Below are 21535 nucleotides of genomic sequence, written 5' to 3' on the forward strand. Positions count from 1 at the left end.
CCCTCCCTCTCTTAAATAAACAAATAAATAAATAAAATCTTAAAAAAATTTTAATAGGTTCTCTTTGCATTCTGCTGCACAATACCTATATTTTATTTCTTGTAAATTTTACCATTTTATATGACAATTTTTCTAGACTTCAGAAAGATGAAGTCAAAAGCCCCACACAGTCAGGAGTTTAAATCTGTTTTAAGACTCAACCACCCTGCAGTCACTGCACCTAAAATAGAACATGTCTCCAGATGAAAGAATGTAGCTGTTGGTCTCTTCTTTGTACTACAGTGATGCTTAAATCACTGCCAGTAGAAAAGACTCTTGGGATAGCGAAGTAAATATGCAAATTCAGAATGGCATCAGCTCCTTCCTCCACTGATGTGTTGGCTTTGCTAAAAACAGCCCAGATTTTGCCTGAATTATAAACTAAGCAAATATGACTAGAGGATACAGATGCTGACTTTAAAAAAGCCACTTATCCACCATCACTTTTTTATATAATCAGCTAAAACTAGCATTCAGTCCCTTTTCTTAAAATTATTTAAAATTTACCCATAAGAAATAAGCCTCAAAGTTTCCATGGTGAAAATGGAATAATTTATTTTGAAAATTCTGTACTCTAACAATGTTTAGGTGAAATTATTTGTAGATAATAAGATTATTTTCATTCTTACAGGACTGTTCAGAATTGTATTTCTGCATGTGCTGTGGAACATGATACATTTATGCCAAAGTTAGTTTAATGACTCAGGGTGCATTCTACCTATTCTTGACAATAAACAATAGGAATGTGCCTTCTTATATGTAAACATGGAATATTAAGACTCTCTTGCAGAAACAAATTAAATATGTATAAATGAAGAGATGAAGAGATGAATAGTTTATTTCCAAGTTGGAGAAACACAGCATAGGGAATTGGAAACGAAAAGCCAAGCCTGCTCCTGGTGCATCCTAGATGTGGACTTTCACCAGGTTGTCACCTTTCTTTAACTCAGTTTCCATGTGAAAAATGGAGATAATACCTTGTGAGGATTAAGTGTCAAAGTGCATACAAACCACTTACCACAGTATCCATTAGTCAGTGAATTATAATTGTTTTCTATCAATTTTTTGAAGAATCATTAAAGTCATATTAAATCAACTGCAGCAGCAGGGTGTTTAAAAATATCAATTAGTAAAGCATATTGTAATTTGCTGTGAGTTTCAACTTAACAGTACAAGTGAGTAAGCCAATTGGAATAATTTTGAGGTCAACATATTTCCAGAGTAATTTTGAATGGCCGAGAAGATTGACCACAGCTCCTTCTCCTCATTTTTAAAGCATTTGATTAGTAATTTATTCCTTACTTGAATCAGAACTAATTTTATCTTGGGTGGTATGATTTTTTTTTGGATATGGACAATGTCTTCACTGTCATGGATGGATAAATATATCTATTAAAATAGGCAAATTTATGCACAAAAGTATTAAGAAAATATATTTCTAATATGAGTGTGAAGGTTGTGTCAAATGGTGGTTATTGCCTATATATTTAAAACAATGAGATCAGCTTCTTGCTACCATAAGTCGATGTTGTAGTTTTGAATTTAAATTTTTTTCCCATGCAGTTCAATTGTTATTTCTCTCTCTCTCTCTCTCTCTCTCTCTCTCTCTCTCTCTTTCTGTTTTGTTTTTGCTTTTGTTTTTGTTTTTGGAATTTCTTGGGCACAAGAAATTCATACTAGTAAATAAAATCAAACCTTTTATAAATAACACTTAAATACATGTAAATCAAATCTAAATATTCATGTTATACATTATTTTGATTACCTACTTTAGTGATTTCTGTGACATTCTAACAGCCTACAAAACACTCTTTCTCCTTTTCTCTCTGCAATAAACAGATCCTCTATATCAGCCACCCATATGGCCACCAAGCTGAGATGATTGCATTTCTTATCTCCTTGGCAGTCAGGGCTGAGTCTCGGTGCCTGAGAAGTAACAGTAAGTGTTGATTGTTTTTCCAAAAAGTCTCCATAAAAGACAAGTGGAATCCCACTCCCACTTCTAACTTGTTTTTGGAATAAAGATGAGCTGGTTAGAGTCACAGCAGCCATCTTTGATTATAATAACATTGGACAGAACAGAGCACCAAAGGAGGGTGACTACTCTGCCAGCATGTCCTCACCCATTTCTAAACTTCTTTTACATGTGACATGGACATGTCACTAATTGAAGCTTAGTGTTCTATCTCTTGCAGCTAAGCTTAATCCTAATTAAATACAAGGCATTTTGTAGAAAGTACTCATCCAAACAGATATTCTACATAAACTGAATTTCTTTCAAGAATTAATATGTGCCATATACTTCCCTGGAAATTCACCATTCATATTCACAAAGCAGCATAGTAAAAACTTCTATAATACTATAATAAAAAAAGTTTGACATAATTAACTCATTGTTTCCTAAACTTCTATGACCACAGATTTGTTTTTACTGTTTAAGATTTTGTTTATCCACTTTTAGAGAGATGGGAAGGGAATGAGAAAGAGAGGGAGAGAAACATCAATGTGTGATTGCCTCTCGCTCGCCCCCTACTGGGGACCTGGCCTGCAACCCAGGCATGTGCCCTGACTGAGAATTGAACTCTCGACCCTTTAATTTGCAGGCTCATGCTCAATCCACTGAACTACACCAGCTAGAGACTATGAACCATAGAATTGTTTTTAAACAACATGTATTAATACCCTGGGTTATTTGTATTCCTTCCACACAACAAGCTTGGGGAAAGCTAATCTATGTTGTTCCTCTGAATTAGCATCTGCTATAAATTTTCCCTGCCATTCAGCCTTTCCTCCCTTGCTGCTTGGGGAGACAGGGTTCAGCTTTTCCTCAGATCTTGGCAAAGCTGGCACTTCAGGAGTATTTTTCATCATCTTGTCCATTGGAGCATTAGACTGAGAATCTTTTTCTTCTGTGACAGGGAGGCAATTAATTTGACTGAATTTAGATAAAGTTTGTTGGATTTTTCTTGAGTTTATAACAAAAAATAGATATCAGGCTAGAGTAACAGCTTTTCCTTTATGTATAGCTAAATGTTCAGATCTCAAATAGCCAATACTGTAGTAGTCCCTAGGATGTAATTTTTGTTATAGACCTTTCAAGAGAGAGAATTTTCTGAAATTTACTTTTTAAATGACATGAACACTGATATCTATGTCAAAAAGAAAATTTGCAAGGAAAGAAAGAGCACACATATTATATCAAGAGAAGCCCAGGGCCAGAAAATGTCTATTAAATCACACCTTTTATAAATGTTATAATATTAAATTTAAAATAGCTAAACTAGAGATTAATGTATCAAAGTACAATTTCTTCTTAAACAGTTAAAATTTTATTAGTGTGTATTTAAAAAATGTTCCTACATATCCCTCTATTGACAAATTGCTTTCTGCCAAACCTTTATTTTGTAAAATCAATACAAATTTAAGATCCATTTCCATAAAGGCAATGTTTAGGAATGATCTTTCTTTGGAAAAGCATGAATAAAGTTAAAAACGGGAAGCAAGGGCCCACCTGGAAGTAAATAGCTTCCAGTTCACGCTCAGAGTGGGTTTTAGCACAAATCTGTAAAAGAGGTCAGAAGTTATAATTTGATATGCAAGACCTAAGCTTTTAACTACTTTTTTGTTGTTGTTGTTCTTTAGATATACTGAAATATTTTTTTCCTTTAAAGCCTCTCAATGCAAAATTGTTTCAGAAATAAAAGTATGCTTTGTTCATTTAAGGAATGCCAACGTCATAGAAAGTCTTATTAGAGCTGTCACAAATGGTGGGTCCATGCTCATGGAGTACAGGGCATGGATGGGCTCAGGACGCACATAGTGCATCCAACAAAGTACAAGACAAGCATGTGGTAGGAACCTTCTGGAAACATGGGACTTGTTGAGGCAGTGCGCTGGTTTTAACAATTAGTTGCTAGATTTGACTTTTCAAGAAAAGTATATAAAATACTGGCAACTAATTGTTAAAAAACAAAACAAATAAACAGACTCCAAACAATTATCAGGGTAAAAATCAAGTCAAAACTAAACAAACAAACAAACAAACAACAAAAAACACCTGTGGGTTTTATTCCTTATTGGGCCGAGGGCTGACAGTTTGCTGTCTTATTTATAACATCTCATTACCTCACCTCACTGAGGAAGCATTTCTGACAATTCTGATATCTCCTTGTTAGCTGGCTATTTTATGAGCATTACGTAACTTGTTTATACTGTGTGGAGTATGAGAGAAAAGTCTCTGTGAATTGATTAGTCTCTTATCTGCTCAGATCATGCTGTTCAGCCTAGCTGTGACCTCTGCTATGTTTAAAATAACAATATCTTTAAAAGCAGATTAAATCGACCTAAATCTGGAGATTGGGCAAAGAATTAAGACACTTCATAAGCCCTCTCCCTTTGCTCACATTGCATTCTATCTACAGCTTTCTCCTGTCACCTTCTCCCCTGCACCCCCTCTACTCTCAATTACCGAAGTAAATATCAGTGTCTTGGTTAAGAACCTGGACTTTAAAGTCAAAAGTATGTGGCTGACTATCTACTCTGTCACTTTCTCACAAAGTATTCCAAGATAAATTAGAATCTCAATATCTTTGTTTGTAAGATGGATTAATAAAAATAGAACCTACTTATGGGAAGGATTTATTGAAATTACAAATTGCAGTTCACTCTATCTTAAAGAGTAATATTATCAAGGGCCACCCATTTCATCCTTATATTGTTCTAATGCTCAGGGAATTCTCCCTAAATCTGAGTTAAAATGTCATCCATTTGTCCCAGTGCTATTGTGTAGGGCCTAAGCAATCAGGTTTCTTCTTAAATGTAATCTCAAAGAGAACAGGTGCAGTTTAATTTATTTGGCAAGAAGATGTACTGTCACACCCTTTAATCTAGATACCACATTTCTTTTCCTGTATTCTAGAATCACATCAGCCATAAAAATAATGGGCTCTTCATATTAATGATTCATATTGAATTCACAAATACTTCAAATCTCTGAACCTTGACTTTTATATCCAAGCCATAGAAGTTTCATATTTTATCCAGCCCAATCCTTTATAAAAATATTTATACAATTTCATGAAAAAATTGGTAAATAATTGCCTGTAGATGTAAATTATCTATCCATAGTCTGTTGAAAGGGAAACTAAAATTAGCATCTTTACATCTTGGTTGGAAAAACAATACCTATTTCTTTCTTGTTTTTGAGGGGTGACAGGGCCATAGTACTTCTGTGTGAAAAAAGTGTCTTAGAAGGTAAAATATGAGAATGGTATGGGTACTGGGTTAATATAAATTTTAGTGTGGGGTGCATTTATATGTTTTATCTTTTATTAATGTCAACATTTTCTTCTGGAATTCTTTCTCTGCCTATATAAGGCCAATGTTGAACCATTCATGCCTCCAGCTAGTCTGCTATATCAAGACAAATGATATTCACACAGACTAAAAGTAAAGGGATGGGAAAAGAGATTTCATGAAAATATAAAGGGTAGAAAAGCTGGGGTAGCAGTACTTATATCCAAGAAAATAGACTTTAAACTGAAGGCTATTGTAAGGCACAAAGAGGGAACAATCCAACAAGATGATATAACCCTAGTAAATATTTATGGACCCAATGTAGGAGTGCCTAAAATGTGAAGCAAATCTTGATGGACATAAAGGGAGAGATCGACATAACTACAGTCACAGTTGCGGATTTTAATACCCCATTGACTGCGATGGATAAATATTCCAGACAGAATATCAACAAGGAGACAGTGGCCTTAAATGACACAGTAGGTCAAATGGATTTAATCAATATCTTCAGAGCATTTTGCCCCAAAGCAGCAGAATATACATACCTTTCAAGTGCACATGGAACATTTTCTAGGATAGAACCACTTGTTAGGACACAAAGCAAGATACAAAAAATTAAAGAAGTTTGAAATCATATCAAGCATCTTCTCTGACCACAATAGTATGAAACCGGAAATCAATCACAAGGAGAATACAGGAAAACACACAAAGACATGGAAGCTAAATAACATATTATTAAACAATGAATGGGTCAACAACAAGATAGAGGACAAAATCAAAAGATACCTTAAAACAAGTGAAAATGAGGAAACAACCTAAAATCTGTGGGACACTGGGAAAGCAATACTAAGAGGGAACTTCATAGCATTACAGACCTATCTCAAAAAACAAACAAACAAAAAAGCTGAAATAAACAATCTAATTTTGCATTTAAAGGAACTTGAAAAAGAGCAGCAAAAAAAGTCCAAAGTGAGTAGAAGGAAGAAAATAATAAAGATCAGAGAAGAAATAAATGAAACAGACTCCCCCAAAATATAAAAGATCAATGAATCCAAGAGCTGGTTCTTCAAAAAGATAAACAAGACTGACAAACCTTTAACCAGACTTAACAAGGAAAAAAGAAAGAAAGAAAAGACCCAAATGAAAAAATCAGAAGTCAAGGAGGAGAAATAACAACTGACACCAAGGAAATAAAAAGGATTGTAAGAAAATACTATGAACAACTATATGCCAACAAATTAGACAATCTGGACAAAATGGATAAATTCCTAGAAATATACAATCTTTCAAAACTAAGCCAGGAAGAATCAGAAAATCTGAATAGAAAGATTACACCTAGTAAAATTGTAGCAATGACACAAAAACAAAAATCAAACAAACAAAACCAACAACAACAACAAAAGCCCTGGATGGTTTCACAGGTGAATTTTACCAAATATTCCATGAATAATTTATACCTCTCCTCAAATTATTTAACAGAATTCAAGAGGGGAGAAGGCTCCCAAACTCATTTTACAAGACCAGCATTATCTTAATTTCCCATTTTGGCAGAAAGTCCCAAAGAGAAAATCTTAAAAGCAGCAAGAGAAAAACAGTTAGTTATATACAAGGGAGCTCCCATAAGACTATCATCTGAATTCTCAACAGAAACTTTGCAGTCCAGAAATGATTGTGATTAAAAGAGATGAAAAGTAAGGACCTAAAACTATGATTACTCTACCCACCAAGGCTACCACTTAGAATGGAAGGACATATCCTAAGAAGCTTCCCAGGTAAGAATAAGCTAAAGGAGTCCATTATCACCAAACCTGTATTGCAAATAATATTAATGGTACTTCTTGAAGAAGAAGGAGCAGGAGGAGGAGGAAGGGGAGAGATCAAAATATAAATAATAAAATGGCAGTAAATACATATTTATCAATAATTATTTCAAATGTAAATGGATTAAATGTTCCAATCAAAGCTGAATGGGTAAGAAAATAAGATGGATATATAAGCTGTATATAAAAGACCCAGTTCAAATTGAAACATACAGTCTGAGAGTAAAGGAGTAAAAAAAAAAAAAGGAGCAAATGGAAACAAAAGAAAGCTGGAATAGCAATACTTATATCAGGCAAAATGGACTTTAAAACAAAGACTATACCAAGAGACAAAGAAGTACCCAGTAATTCCATTTCTGGACATTTACCTGAAGAAACCTGCAATATGAATTTAAAAAGACATATGCATTTCTATTTTAATTGCAGCATTATTCATTACAGCCAAGATATGGAAGCATCCTAAGTGTCCATCAATAAACAAACAGATTATGAAGAGTTGGTACATATATACAAAGGGATATTATTCCAGTGACAACATGGATGGGCCTCAAGGGTATTATGCTAAATGTAGTAAGACAGATGGAGAAAGAAAAATATCATATGATTTCATTTATATGAGAATCTAAAAAACAAACTAAGAAACAAACTCACAGAGAACATGTTGATGGTTCCCAGGTGGGAGGGGGGTTAGGAGGATAGGTGAAAAAGGAGAAGAGATTAAGATGTACAAATTGCTAGTTATAAATGCAGTCATGGAGAATAAATTAAAACATAGAGAATATAGTCAATAATATTGTAAAAACTATGTGTGGTGTCAGATGGGTACAAGACTTATCAGGGTAATCACTTTGTAAGTTACATTAATGTCTAATCACTCTGTTGTACACTTGAAACTAATATGATATTATATGTCAACTATAAAAATATATTTAAAGAAATAAGAAATCATTGCCAAACCTAAAAAACTATTAGGTAAATTGAGGTAAGGAGTATTATGCTAAGTTTATTAGCAGAAGGATTTATATGAGTAAAGCCACCCATCACCAAAGCATGGTCCTTGTTTGGGAGCATTAAACTTATATTACCTGCAAAGTAAAAAATTAAAAAGCCTAAAAAGCAACAAAAGCAACTTGGGACCAGAAAGCTATATATAAAGTTTTGGCCTCATTCAGTAAGTGTTGGGATTGAATCCACTGAATTTACCTGAGAGAGGAATGAGAAGATAACCACAAAACTTTAGACTGTGATTTGAAGGACAGTCTAAACAATGAAGTTTCTACAGACAGGAAGGTTATTTAGGTGTCTGATGATATATATAGTCAGGGTGAGGGATGACGAAGATCTGAATCCTGAATGGCTGCCATGAGAAGGGAAAGCTTTGAGTTACTGAGATATGGTGATATCATTTTAACATTTTCCAAATCTGCCACTCTCCTCTATGTTGAAAGTCTGTGTGTGTGTGTGTGTGTGTGTGCGTGCTGGGGTAGCCTAGATGATCCATCCAACTTTGGAATTTTATAAAGACACTTGGGGTGCCTGATACCCAAAGTGATCAAAAGCTGGGGCAGAAAAAGATACCTATATAGTTCTATACTCTTCTAATGTGTTTGTCAGTTCTTTATCTTTCTTTTTTTCTTTTCTCTTTTATACTATTATAAATAAATAAAAACACTCTCCTTAATCTAGTAAATTGACTTCATGACTTCAAACTTGAAAACCATTATTTGAAACACTAAGGACTTTCAGGTCAAGAAACATGCTTGATTGATCTCTGTTTCTTATAGTCCTTCACCATAGAAGAAAGTCAAGCAAGGTTGCTCCATCTTTTTTTTTTTTTTTTGTCAAGTAAGAAGAATCATCTCTTTGACAGCACTGTCCAAACAAGCTTTTGGTTTCCCTCCCTGTGTTTTGTGTGATGCAGAGAACATAGAGGATGCTGGCCTGCTGCTTGCTGAAGGACTAACAAAATCTATAGAAGGTTCTGTTTTGAATGTCTCCACTGAAGGGAGGAATAAGGAAAGGGGAAGAAAAGAGAGAAAAGCAGAGCCAGCTCTGTTCATCTTCAAACAAAAGATATGGAAAGAGCTGGGATGAAGAATCTGAAAAGACTGAAGGTCTTCTGAGTCTCATGTTGGCCAGTAAGAACCCCACATCTTATTATTGCTATACAAAAGATTGCTAAAGGGGCAACACATTTAAATCAAAATGGCAGTTCAAGGTAACAGTGTCCTGCTCCCTTGGTCTCCAGCCCCACTGCCTGAATCTTCAGCAGATTTTTCCTCTACATCTCCAAGTAATCAAAATGAACTAATTATCCAGGAACCACAGCTTGCCCATACCTTCATTGGCTTTTCCCATAGCATTGACCTAAAATTTATAGCCATGTGTACATATTAAACTTTCACTTAAATAGGTTTATTTTAGGGACCTTTCCCTAATGGAACTTAGTGAAGCTGTACTTGACAAAAGTCACTAAGAACTTAATCTGTATCCAGGGTAGTGCTAGGTCATGGGGGCAGAAAGGGATGGGAAGCCCAGCAGCACTCAGTCTGTGTGGCAAATATGGCCACGTGCACAGAGTGAGCTTGACTGTCACACTTCAAGCATCAGACCATGGGTCTTAGCAAAGAGCTGTGGATGCCCAGGAAGAGAACCATTCCTTCTGCCATAAGTGAGAGGTCTAGTCCAGAGAGAAGGCTCCAGAGATGGTGACTTTTGAACAGAGGGCTTTGAAGACTGAATGGAGTTACCAAAAATAGACAGGTAAGGGGCATTTAGGTTAGTGGAGGTCATGTGAACTTGGCTGCAGGAGAGGTAGGAGCAGGATTGCTCAGTGGTTTGCATGGCAAGTGCAGAAGGGATAAACTGATACCAAGTTGAGAAGAAACTTGAGTATCATGGTCAGAAGCTAGGTACTACTGGGCATTTAAATGGGTACTATGTATTTATTCTCTAAGTGTTGAGTGTGTGCAAAGTGTTCCTAATGTGGATTATACAGCTGGAAGGGAACTCAGGTGATCTGTCCCATCACCACTAATTTTACACATGAAGACGCAGAACTACAAGTCATTTGGTTAAAAGGGTCTTTTCCCAGAGGTTGGAGAGAACTCAGCAGCCTGTCTGCACACAGGCAGAAAGCAGTCACCCTGCTGCTGGGGCATACATAGACTGGCTCTCAGTCAGAAAGCAAAACTGCTCACTGTCCATTGAAACTGATCAGGAAGTATAGGAGCAGATGGGTAGAAGGACACTCTCGCTGTTCAGGAATCTGAACAGCTGTAAAGACAGCTGGATTTGGGCACCTGTCAAGAGAACTGAACTGCAGAGGCACCAGGAGGACTTGGTAATGAGGCAGCCAATGCCGAAGGCAAACAGAAGCAAGAGCCTCTGGACTCCACCAGGTGTCTTCTGAAGTCAGGAAGAGGCCACACAGGTCATCCCCTCCTCAGTAATTAAAAGGAAACTCCTTAGCTAGTGAGTAGCTTTTGTTGGGAGCAAGCAATGAGTTTAGGGGTAAAGCCCAAGTCCCATGAGCACCCAAGTCTGAGAGTATCAGCCTCACTCAGTGTGTCCTGTGTCCACCTCCACTGGGACCAAGGGCAAAGATCATAATATGCTGTGATTCAGGAAGAGGCCCTGAGAAGTCACCACCTGGAGAGATCTGAGAAAACCCTTCACTCATCCAGCTCTTTGCTGTGGGTGGGCCAGCTCCTGATTTCCAGGATGCTGAGCTCTGGGTTGTGGAATTTGTTCACCCCATTGATAGGACAAGAGCTGGGCATCTGCATGTGCCACTGCAAAGTGTGCTGAGAAAGATCTCATCAGAGGGAAGGATGGAGTGGAGGTAATGCTCTGGATTCAAGGAAAAAGCCTCCTTTCCAAGGGCAGTGACCTCCAGTCATTCAACTCTAGTCCAGCCCCAGCCTAGGCCTATGGTAAGAGAGGTGGAGCCCAAGTCAACACAAAAGCAGAGTCCCCCTAAGTCCCTGGGGACTGAGTGAGCAGGCCTGTGGTTCTGCTGTTGTGCCTGCTCAGAAAGTTCAAGTAAGGAATAGACACAGAGGACAGTGCCTACATGTCTACGAGTGAAGAAGAAAGCTGGGGATTTTGCAAGGAAAAAAGTAATTCAAAGTTGAATAAGTAACCATGGAAATCTAGATGTCTCCAGGGTCAGAATGGACTCCAGTAATTATTATCTTTCCATAAAATGCAGCAGATTTTATCTTAGTCTGACCAAATTATAAAGAAGAACAAAAATAGGACAAAGGTAACAGCTGGTAACACCCCGCAGAGAATCCCAGAGCCCGCACGGTGCAGGGGCCACGTGGGTCCCCCCACAGCATTTTCTCTCAAGGGCATTCGCCATAAGACACTCAGTGACAGATTGCCTTAGATCACAAGCAGGTAGAGTTCATTATTTCCCTCATTTCTGTAAAGGTCATGAGCAAAGAGGTCCTGGTCTTTCTGTGAGCACAGAGAAAGCACATTACAAGAGAATGCTGACACCAGCCCACCTTTGGGTGGGACGCTTCCAGGAAAGAAGAGTTATTTCCCCCTGTTTTAGAAGTCTTACTGCTTTATTTCTGACAAAATATAAAAATATAATCCATAATAGTCTACATAGCACCTAATCTAATCACATGGCATTTAGTGAATTGTGTCCAGAATGCTGCCGGCAAAGTCCTCCCAGCCCCATGCTGGCTCTCTGCCAGGACACCTCCAGACCTCACGGTCGCTAAACTTCCTTCTCGGTCCTCACATGGTGGCTATTAGCCACGCTAACTTGGAAATGATAAGTGATCCCTTTCCTAAGGACTCTCTGCAGACCCAGCATCCTCTTTGATACTCTTATAACTGGAGAACAAATTGTGGAGGATGAGTTCTCAGTTTTCTGCTCATGTCTGTTAAAACTGCCAGAACAGCTGCAATCACAGGGTCAGGAATAGAAACATATTTTTTTAAATGCAAAGAAAATACAAAGAAATACAGTTCCTTCCAGTATTCAGATAGTACATTTGTTCCCTGGGGTTGATCAAGAGGATGTTTATAAAGCACTTTCTGCCAAAGGCTTAGCTGAGGGGCAACTCCCACAGACACCAGACTGCACTTCCTTGTGCGGGTCTCGGGGCGACCACCTCTGATCTTCACCTCTCAGAGAATCTGATCACATTTACTGTCTTGTTTATTTTTTAAAACATTTTATTTATTTATTTTTAGAGAAAGGGGAAGGGAAGGAGAAAGAGGGAGAGAAATATCAATGTGTGGTTGCCTCTTGCAAGACCCCTACTGGGGACCTGGCCTGCAACCCAGGCATGTGCTCTGACTGGGAATCCAACAGGTGACCCTTTGGTTCCCAGGCCAGTGCTCAATCCGCTGAGCTACACCAGCCAGAGCTTACTGTCTTGTTCCTCTTAGAGTTGAGAAACTGCAGAGATTAGATGTCTCATCCAAGAGCCTTCTGGCTAAGGGGCGTGCTGGGGCTCCTCTTCCTGGCACCCACTTCTTTTTTCTGTGCTGCCTGCTCCTCTCTGGGTGGCATCTGAAGGACAAGTCAGTGGCGCCAGGTTGAGTAGCATTACTGTTTCTTTAAGTGTGCTTTTAAAATACAAGGCCCACACTAAAATAAAGTCCCAGACCCAAAGAAAAAGAATTTTGAAAATCACCTCATGAAATGAACACGAAAATTTTCCACCTCCCCAGACAACTGGTACCAAATAATCTGGAAGTGGGATGGGGGAAACAGCAAACAAAAACCCGGGGGTGCCAGGCTCTGCAGAGGCACGCATGGCCCTGGACCGCCTCACGGCCCACACGTGGCCTCATTTTCTCATGCCCACTCAAGTATGACCCACGGCAGCCTCTGTCTTGGGGAGGTGATGTTAAGTTTGCCTGTGTTCCTTCACATTGCACATATTTTTACTAAGGGCGAAGGGGAAAAAGATATATATTCCTGCCCTTTGTATACATTTTCTCTTTTAATCTTTATAATAGCGTTGAGTAGTACATATTTAATCCATATTTGGAATATGTAGTAGTAGAAACTCAGAAAGACTCTCCCCAAATACATAGAACCAATAACTAAATGGATGAGATGAACTGCGTTCTTTCTGATTTGAAAATCCATGGTGTTTCAAAAGGCACATTTCACAAATGTCTGTCTGAAATCACAGTTCTAGTGCATGGGTATTTATTATCTCACCAATAAATAGAATTCCTTGAAAGGGTCAGAGAGATTTTAAATATTCAACATTTTTCAAATTCTTTAGAAGTAGAGGTGGATAGTGTCTTTGATGGGGGGAGGAATAACAGTGAAACGGAACCCCTGTCCAGCCTGTCCGTGTGCCGGCAGTGCTCTGCTGCTCATCAGATACTCACTTCCTCGATCCTCACAGCAGTTCCGTGAGGAAGTACTATTGTTATCTCCACTTTACAGGTGAGCAAAGTGAGTACAGAGACAAGCCTCGCAGGCCTCCCCAACCTGCAGACACAATGTGGGCCAGATATTTTAGTAAGGCTTGTATGAGAAGATATACCAAAGATTGATCCACTAAAATTTATCTGAAAATAAATGCTTTTCAAATATGGAAAGTAAAATATGGTTGCAGAGAGCAGGTGTTTTAGAACTCTGAGGTTGCTGGACTAATTCTTGACCTCAACTGAAACCGAGAAATCAACTTTAAAAGTTCTAAAGTTTGCTGGTGACAAAAGAAAAAAAAATCCAATTAAACTAGACCTTTGAACAAGCTGTAGCTATAGCTTCTGGAAGGAGAGTTACACAGACTCTCAGGGGCAGCAATTTTCCTTACTTCATAATTTAGGAATTTGAGTCTCAGAGAGGCCAAGATTCCCACTGCTGGAATCAGACTTAAAACAGTTACTTTTACACTTATCTGTGGTTACACAAACCACTTAGATTTATGTGCTTGGCAGAACAACAGAAATAAGTTAAAACCAAACCAAACAATAACACAAACAGAAGCAACAAACATGAAGAACTTTTCAAGAAAGTGTCTGCTACCTGTTGCGGCAAATCACATTCTCGTGTCCGTCCCACAGAATCTGCATGGACACCTGCTGCCCTGAGTTCATTCAGCTCACCAGCAGATCCCTTTGGCTCCCCCTCAAACATGCCCAGAATCCTGCACAGGCCACAGTCACCCCCCATAACAGTCAGCTAAGGCACCTCCGTCTCCTGCCTTTCACCTCCTACCATCCACTCTACACACAGCTGCCAGAGTGGCACTTGTAAAACATGAATCATGTCACTCCCCGGCATGAAATCCCTCCAATCTCTTCTCATTTACTGAGAGCAAAACCCAAATCCATGTTATAGCTCTCAGATACCTTCTCAAATTTTTCTCACACCATCTTTCACCTACCCACTGTTCTCTGGCTGCACAGCCTCTGTGCCACTCGGAGAGCACTCCAAACAGACCCCACCTGAGGGCCTTTCGACCACCCTCCTCGCTGCCTTGAACTGCTCTCTCCCCAGAGGACACCATCACACCATTGCACCAAGTTCTTCATTTAATTTTGTCCTATTTGAGTTCATCCTTGACTACAGAACATAAGGTGGCTTCCTCAGGCTATGCCCTCTAGTGCACTTTTCCCTCATGATGGCTGTTGCTCTGTAATATTGTGTGTGTGTGTGTGTGTGTGTGCATATGTGCCACCAAATATACATTGTGCACATGTGTCACTGTGCATGTCATACTATGTTAAGTCTATATGCATATACACATGCATGTGTGTATGTGTATATATGTGTGGCAAAGTTTAGTTTGTCTGAAAAATAATGTAATAATTAATAAATAATAATATAAGAGTAAACTCTGTGTTTCATGTACTCACAACTGTAAACCTACTTTTGCCAACCCTATAATGTGTATGTATTTGTGCGTGTGGCATCGTGTATATATGTGGGTGTGTCACTGTATATGTATGCACATTATGTATGTGTGTCATTGTAGACACTTGTGTGCATGTGTGTATGTACTTGTATATGTGTATATGTATATATGTGTGTGTTTGAGTGCTTATATGTATGGATGCACATGCATGTGTCCACATGTGTGGTTGTGTGTGTATATGAGGGTGTGCCATTATATTCTTGTGTGTACACTTCTACATTTATGTGTACGTGTGCATCATACATATATCCATGTGTGTGTATCTGTGTATGTATATATCATTGTATATGTTTGTGCATGTGTGCCATTATATGTATGTGTCACTGTGTATAGTTGAATGCGTACATATGTACATAAGCACACAATGTCTCATTTACATGTGTGTGCATGAGTGTGCACATATGCACACACATGTGCCACGGTATGTGTGCGCACATGTGTGTGTGTGCGCGTGCGTGCACATGCATATGTGTTGTTTGTTTTTCCCAGCAGGAATATAAGCTGCATGAGACCAGGGGTTTTGTTTAACTCACCAACCATTCTGTTCCTTGTGTCTAGAACAACACCTGGAACTTAACAAATGCTTAATAAAATGTTTTTTAATAAAGAATTAATAATTTATAATTATAGGGTATTTCAAATGCAGAGAAAAAATTAAATTATCTATCTTATATTCTGGAGAAAATGTAAAGAATTACAGGGTGCATTTTATAATGATTTTTAAAAAGCATTTAAAAATTATCCTAGTATTTAATACCTAGATATCACAAAAATCTTTGCAGTTCAAAATAACATACTGCCTAAAATTTATGAACAGTTGAGATTCTAGTGTTTGGAGAAAATATTGAATTTTTTAAAGTGGGTTAAATTAATACTGTAAATAATTTTTTATTCTCCAGGTACGAATGTTATTTATTATGTTTATTGGGCAAAACTTACTTAGCAAAACTAATATGAAAAGTACCTAATCTTTATTGAGGTGTGCCGTTTCCAGTACTCATCTAAACTTTTACATGTTGTTATTATTCTTCCAAAAGTCTCTGAGGTAGGGACTTTTATTATCTCCAACTTCTCCAACTTATAAGAAGAAAGCTAAAATACAGAATTAAAATATCTTAATTGAGCTCACAAGGCTAATTAGCAGTGCAACAGGATACAAGCAGCAACTTGTCCACTGTTCTACAGAGTCATTCATTTTTCAGTTAAAGAAGACACCTTTTATGTAGCTATGATGTGCCAGACACTGAGTTAAGCAAAATGAGGATACAGCACAGTGATTTAAGCTCTCCCCTCCCTGGAACAGAGGGTGGATGGGAGGTGCGCTGCCCAGGAAGCTGACTCCAGCTGGGAGGTGACAAGGAAGGGTGCCTCAGAAGGAGTCATTCCCTCTCCCATTTTTCCTCCACTTTAATGGAGGGTCATTGAAAATCACAAGTTATCCAGGCCCTCCCTTATAGTTTCCTGGAATCCTCTACTGCACCTGGAAAAGGAAGGGACTATTTCAGTAATAAGTTGCCTAAACCTTAATGTTTGGTTCTGTGGGTGGCCTTGCATTTGTAACTTTGCAGCATGCCACTCTTGCTGCTGCTGTTCATCTAGGTTTTTCTTGACATCTTAAGAGACACTCTGTCTAGAGAGTATATTTTTGCATTTCTCCATATGGTGCATTTTTCTCTTTATATACACTGGCAATAAAACTTGTGACTTCCAGCACAGGCCATCTCTGCAACCTGTGTTTAGCACGGGCCTGGAAAGAAATGTGTGATTACTTCCATTGATTCACGCCTTTCCCATTATTGTAGAAATGATATTTTCTTGAATTTCCCCTTAATATGTTGATATATTTTCTCTCATTTTATTTCATTTATATTTTTTCTTTTTTGCATAGCTTTGTTTTATTCATGATTATGCTTGTTTCTACCCTTTATCAAATTCTATTTAATAAAGTGTCCTACTTCCATATTTATCTCAAAGATTTTTAAAAAATATTTTATTAATTTTTTAGAGAGAGGGGAAGGTAGAAAGAGGGAGAGAAACATCAATGTTTGGTTGCCTCTTGCGCGCCCCTTACTGGGGACCTGGCCTGCAACTCAGGCATGTGCCCTGACTGGGAACTGAACAGGCAACCCTTTGCTTTGCAGTCCAGTGCTCAATCTACTGAGCCACACCAGCCAGGGCTATAAATTTTTCTATTGATTGCCTGATTCTTTTCATTTCTCCAATCCTGTGGACTAAGGTTTGCTCATTCAGTTCTTTGCCACAGTCCTCGCCTTAAAATATTGGTACATTGACCTTAGTTTAATCAGTCTGTGACTATCACCTACACGGAAGCCAGAGGCAGGCCAGAGCAGCTTTGATGTCGAGGAGATGTCTCTCTCCCCCTCAGGTCACATTCAGGTGTGCCAGTTGAGTGTACTTGTTCTTCTCATGTTTTCAGTGTCTAGACAACAAATGGCACGGCATTGTGAGAGACCAAAAGGTGGGGTCCCTCAAATTCCTCACAAGTGCATGGGATGAGGGAATGAACACCAATAACTTAGAAAACATTTTAAATTGTGTTAAAATGCACAAACTGTAAGATTTACCATCTCAACCATTTTGTGGGCCATTCAGTGGCATCAGACGCATTCATACTGTTGAGCAAACATCACCACCATTCACCTTCAGAACTCTTTCCATCTTGCAAAACTAAATTCTGCCCCAGGAGAAAAAACAAACAGTACACTCATTCATTATCTTATGTTTAACCACCAACAGAGGTTTGCATTTTCTCACCTAACCCGTGACTACAAGAGGAGTCCCACACTAAGTTGCTGATCGCAGTCCTTAACCACAGTGTCATTGAAAGTGTCAGGTGACTTCACGCTACATGATGGAAACATCTCAAAGTAAGTAAGTAACTCAACACCTTGAATTTTAGAAACTGTAGCAGGGATGTTCTGGTTTAGATTTGGGAAGACCACTTAACCAATCAAGTAAAAACAGGTAGCTCTTTTTGTGTCCACCTTGGAGGGTCTGGAGGTACATTCTGAGGTGGTAACAAGGCACATAAGTCACAACAGGCTATGACTCTTCTTTGTCCTCTGATGATGCAAGAGAATAAAGTAAGAAGAGAACTCTCACTCAGTGCTCCACTGTGTGAGTCCGTAATGCACAACACAAAAATCCACATACTGTTATTTGTAATGGCTATTTTCTGAGCAGCATTAATGAAATTATTTTAAAAATCACACCATTCCCTCTGGAGAACCACAAGGGCACACATTTTGGTGACTTGTTTTACCATCTGTCTTGCACAGCAATGTGGTACCTTCCTATTGACTGTGCTTTAGGACTATTGGTTCTTTGGGGCGCAGGGATTTGAAAATGAATTATCTTAACACCTGGGAGGTCTCACCCATGTGCTAAATACAGGGTGTGTCCTCACCCAACTCCTCACTGCCCAAGTGCCCAGGGGACGTCCTTTGAATTTGGAGCAGCCCTGTAGGCAGTAGGCTGTGTCAAGAAAGTGAGGTCAGTGACCTGAACTGTGAGCACGGCACGAGCAGGGTGGGCGAGAAGCAAGGCATCCTGCACCAGCCATGCAGCGAGTTCTTTTAGGGGACCCAGGGCAGAACTCTCCAGCACCTCTGGGCTGCTGTGAACATCAAGCCTCACCATAACCCAGTATAAGCAGCACATTGACACAGATGCTGCTGTTTTGACTTGTGCTGATGTGTCTAAGCTCACTGCAACAGCACTTCGTGAGGATTCTCAGCAAACAAGCTTCTCCAGTGAACCTTTCAGCAGAGCGAACACTTCCCATGGCTGTTTCATGTTCTTACCTAATCTTTACATTTATCTTTCCTATGGGCTTTTATATGTTTTTAAACTTTTTGATGAACTTTCCCTGGTTGTTTAAATGTGTATGTAGCTCAATATTTTAACTGTGTTTCTCAGCACTGCCAGGAAATAACAGAAATCTGAGGCCACATGCAGGGCGAGCAGGGAGGGAACTTTGAATGCATCCTTCTGCTGCTCTTCTCCCTCTGAAGAGTGACAGATCCCAAGATGATACCTTGGTCTCTAGAAATATTGAACTCTTCAAACTAGGCAAAGAGTTGACCCAGCCCCTTCCTCTGTATGTGATGACCTGGGACCTCTCCAAGGGGACCCTGTTAGCTACCTGTAACTGAGCGGTGTGTGCACACCAGCCTCATTTATCAGGGTGACACCCTGAGAGTGGGCAGGGCTCCCACAGGGACAGCAGGAGGACTGACACAGGCAGCAGACACCCCTAGGACAGGATGTGCTCCCAGGAGCACCTAAGGCCTCAAACAGGGTTGCAGCTCTCAGTCCAGGCACTGCATTTGAGGCAGAGCTGAGGGGCTAGAGGAACACGTGAATCACACGTGTCACTGATGTAAAGCCTGGAACTCGAGGTGCTGCCAGCATTGGGAGGAGGGCAGGGAGGGAGTGGTGCGCAGCATGGACCGCACACCCGCGATGGTGCTGTGCTGTCAGCTGTTCTGTGCCCTCCCAAAGCCCCAGTACGACTACGTGGAAATGAGGCCCCTGAGAAGATACTGAGGTTAAATGAGGTCCTGAGGGTGGAGCCCTAACCTGGTAGGACTGGCGTCCTTATGGGAAAAGGAGGAGACACCAGACACCTCACATGCCTAGAGGCCGTGTGAGGACACAGCAAGAAGATCACCATCCGCAAACAAGGAAGAGAAACCAATACTGCGGGCACCTTGGTCTTGAACTTCTGTTCTCCAGAATTGCAAGGAAAACAATGTCTGTTGTTTCGGCTGCCAAGTCTACAGTGCTTTGTTGAGGCCCCTAGCAAACTGAGATGATGTGTTGAACACCACATGGACTATTATTAGCTCATTTAATTCTGAAAACCTCTGTGTGAGGCAAATTTCATTAAGCTCCATTTTATACAGGCAGGAAAAGGCTTAGAAAAAGAAAATTGTCTCTCTGAAGCCCCGTGCCCACTCAGTGTCTGCTGAACAGGGAAGGGGGTGCAGAAACGCAGGGGCTCAGTTTTTGACAGAGTCACTGCCTCCTGAGTTAGGAGAGGGGACTCTCATCAGCACTTAGAGGTCTGAGTTGGGAGATCTGTGTGAGTGTGTGAGAGGAGGTCACCATGTGGGGGGATTTGTGGGGCCAGGGTGGGCTCTGCATATGTGTGCTCCAGTGTTCAAGGGAGGCATGAGCTGAGAACAGCTGGGGATCACTGAGGAAGAGGGAACTGAAGCCATGCGCCCAGGAACTGGGGGGCCTTGGTAGACTGTAGGAGGGGAGCTCTGGCCCATGACCATCTTGACAGGGCTGAGTTCAGTCTTGAAGGTTTGGACAGTACTTGGGGAGAGACAACTAGGGAATGTCCCTCCAATCAAGCTCACTGAGAAACCCTTTTTAGGAAGGGAACAATAAGATTAAATGATCGTTTTACAATGGATTCAGGGCAAGAGACTTGGCAGGAAGAGCTAGCTTGGAATTAAGTATGTCTTCAAGGCCAGACACAGACTTTGCAACCATTCTGTGGGGCCCATGGCCCCGGGACAGCCCGAAGGCCTTCAGAGTGTGGTCGCACTGTCTCCACAGGGCAGTGTAGTCAGCGATGGGCATTCCTGCTCTGTAGAGAGGGTGATAAGCACAGCAAACCCTCAGGTAGCACCATCTGTGTCCAGGTCAGTTCATCTGGCCTCATTGTGTTTAGTCAGGCAGGTACCAATTCCCCTAGTTTATACATAAAGAAATCGAAGCACAGAGAGGCTGCTCATATTTTTTGAGGTTACACAGCCAGTAAGGTGGCCAGGCTTTGAACCCAGGTGGTCTCATGCCCTGCTCTTGACCACGAGATTGTGCCCCACTCCACTCTGTGCCTCCTGGACCAGAGGCCAGGCAGGCATGGCGAGAGAGTCCTGAGCTTGGGATGGAAGGGCTGACACCGAATCCTCTCTTACTCTGCCTTGCCTTAAACACTGCCATTCAGTCTAGAAGTTGGTGGGGATTAGTAGGGGAATGCCCAGAAGTTATTCATGAAGCTCCTCAGGAAAACAGGGTTCTGTGGATTAAAGAACCAGAGCAGTGCGGCTGGAGTGCTACCTGCATTAGGAGCCCACCTGCATTAGGAAGAGTATCTCTCTGAAGCAACATAGACCCACTCCCTCCTGTAAACCGCTGGGCGGAGGCAGCAAGAGCATGGAGATGGACATGTGACAGAGGGAGGGGGTCTGAGGGGCCTCAGCTGACATGGAAACCTGTTTTTTTCCCCCTTTAGCTTAAAAACCTCATTTTAATTATCTATTTTTTATTTTTATTGTTGATATTATTACAGATATCCCCATTTTCCACCATTTACCCACCTCCACCAAACTCCTGCCCTGCCCCTCTGGCTACCTCCATACTGTTGCCTGTGTCTATGGTCATGCATATACATGTTCTTTTTTTTAATAACTCTTTTTTTAAGATTTTATTTAT

General features: G+C 40.1%; 1 protein-coding gene across 5 annotated transcripts in view; it reads right to left on the reverse strand.

The window, feature by feature from the left end:
- Positions 1 to 21535, reverse strand: part of CHRM3 (cholinergic receptor muscarinic 3) — a 458960-nt gene that overhangs the window by 61512 nt on the left and 375913 nt on the right. The window contains exon 5 of one of the 5 annotated variants that reach the window (XR_006783146.1): positions 12536 to 12693. The exons of the other annotated variants lie outside the window; for them this stretch is intronic. The gene's annotated coding sequence lies outside the window, so the exon portion shown is untranslated. Of the gene's footprint in view, positions 1 to 12535; positions 12694 to 21535 lie in introns of those variants that run through there. 5 annotated transcript variants of the gene reach the window in all.

This window comes from Phyllostomus hastatus, unplaced genomic scaffold (assembly GCF_019186645.2).
Source record: "Phyllostomus hastatus isolate PE091 unplaced genomic scaffold, TTU_PhHast_1.1 phas_contig_148, whole genome shotgun sequence".
In the NCBI taxonomy this organism is placed as follows: Eukaryota; Metazoa; Chordata; class Mammalia; order Chiroptera; family Phyllostomidae; genus Phyllostomus; species Phyllostomus hastatus.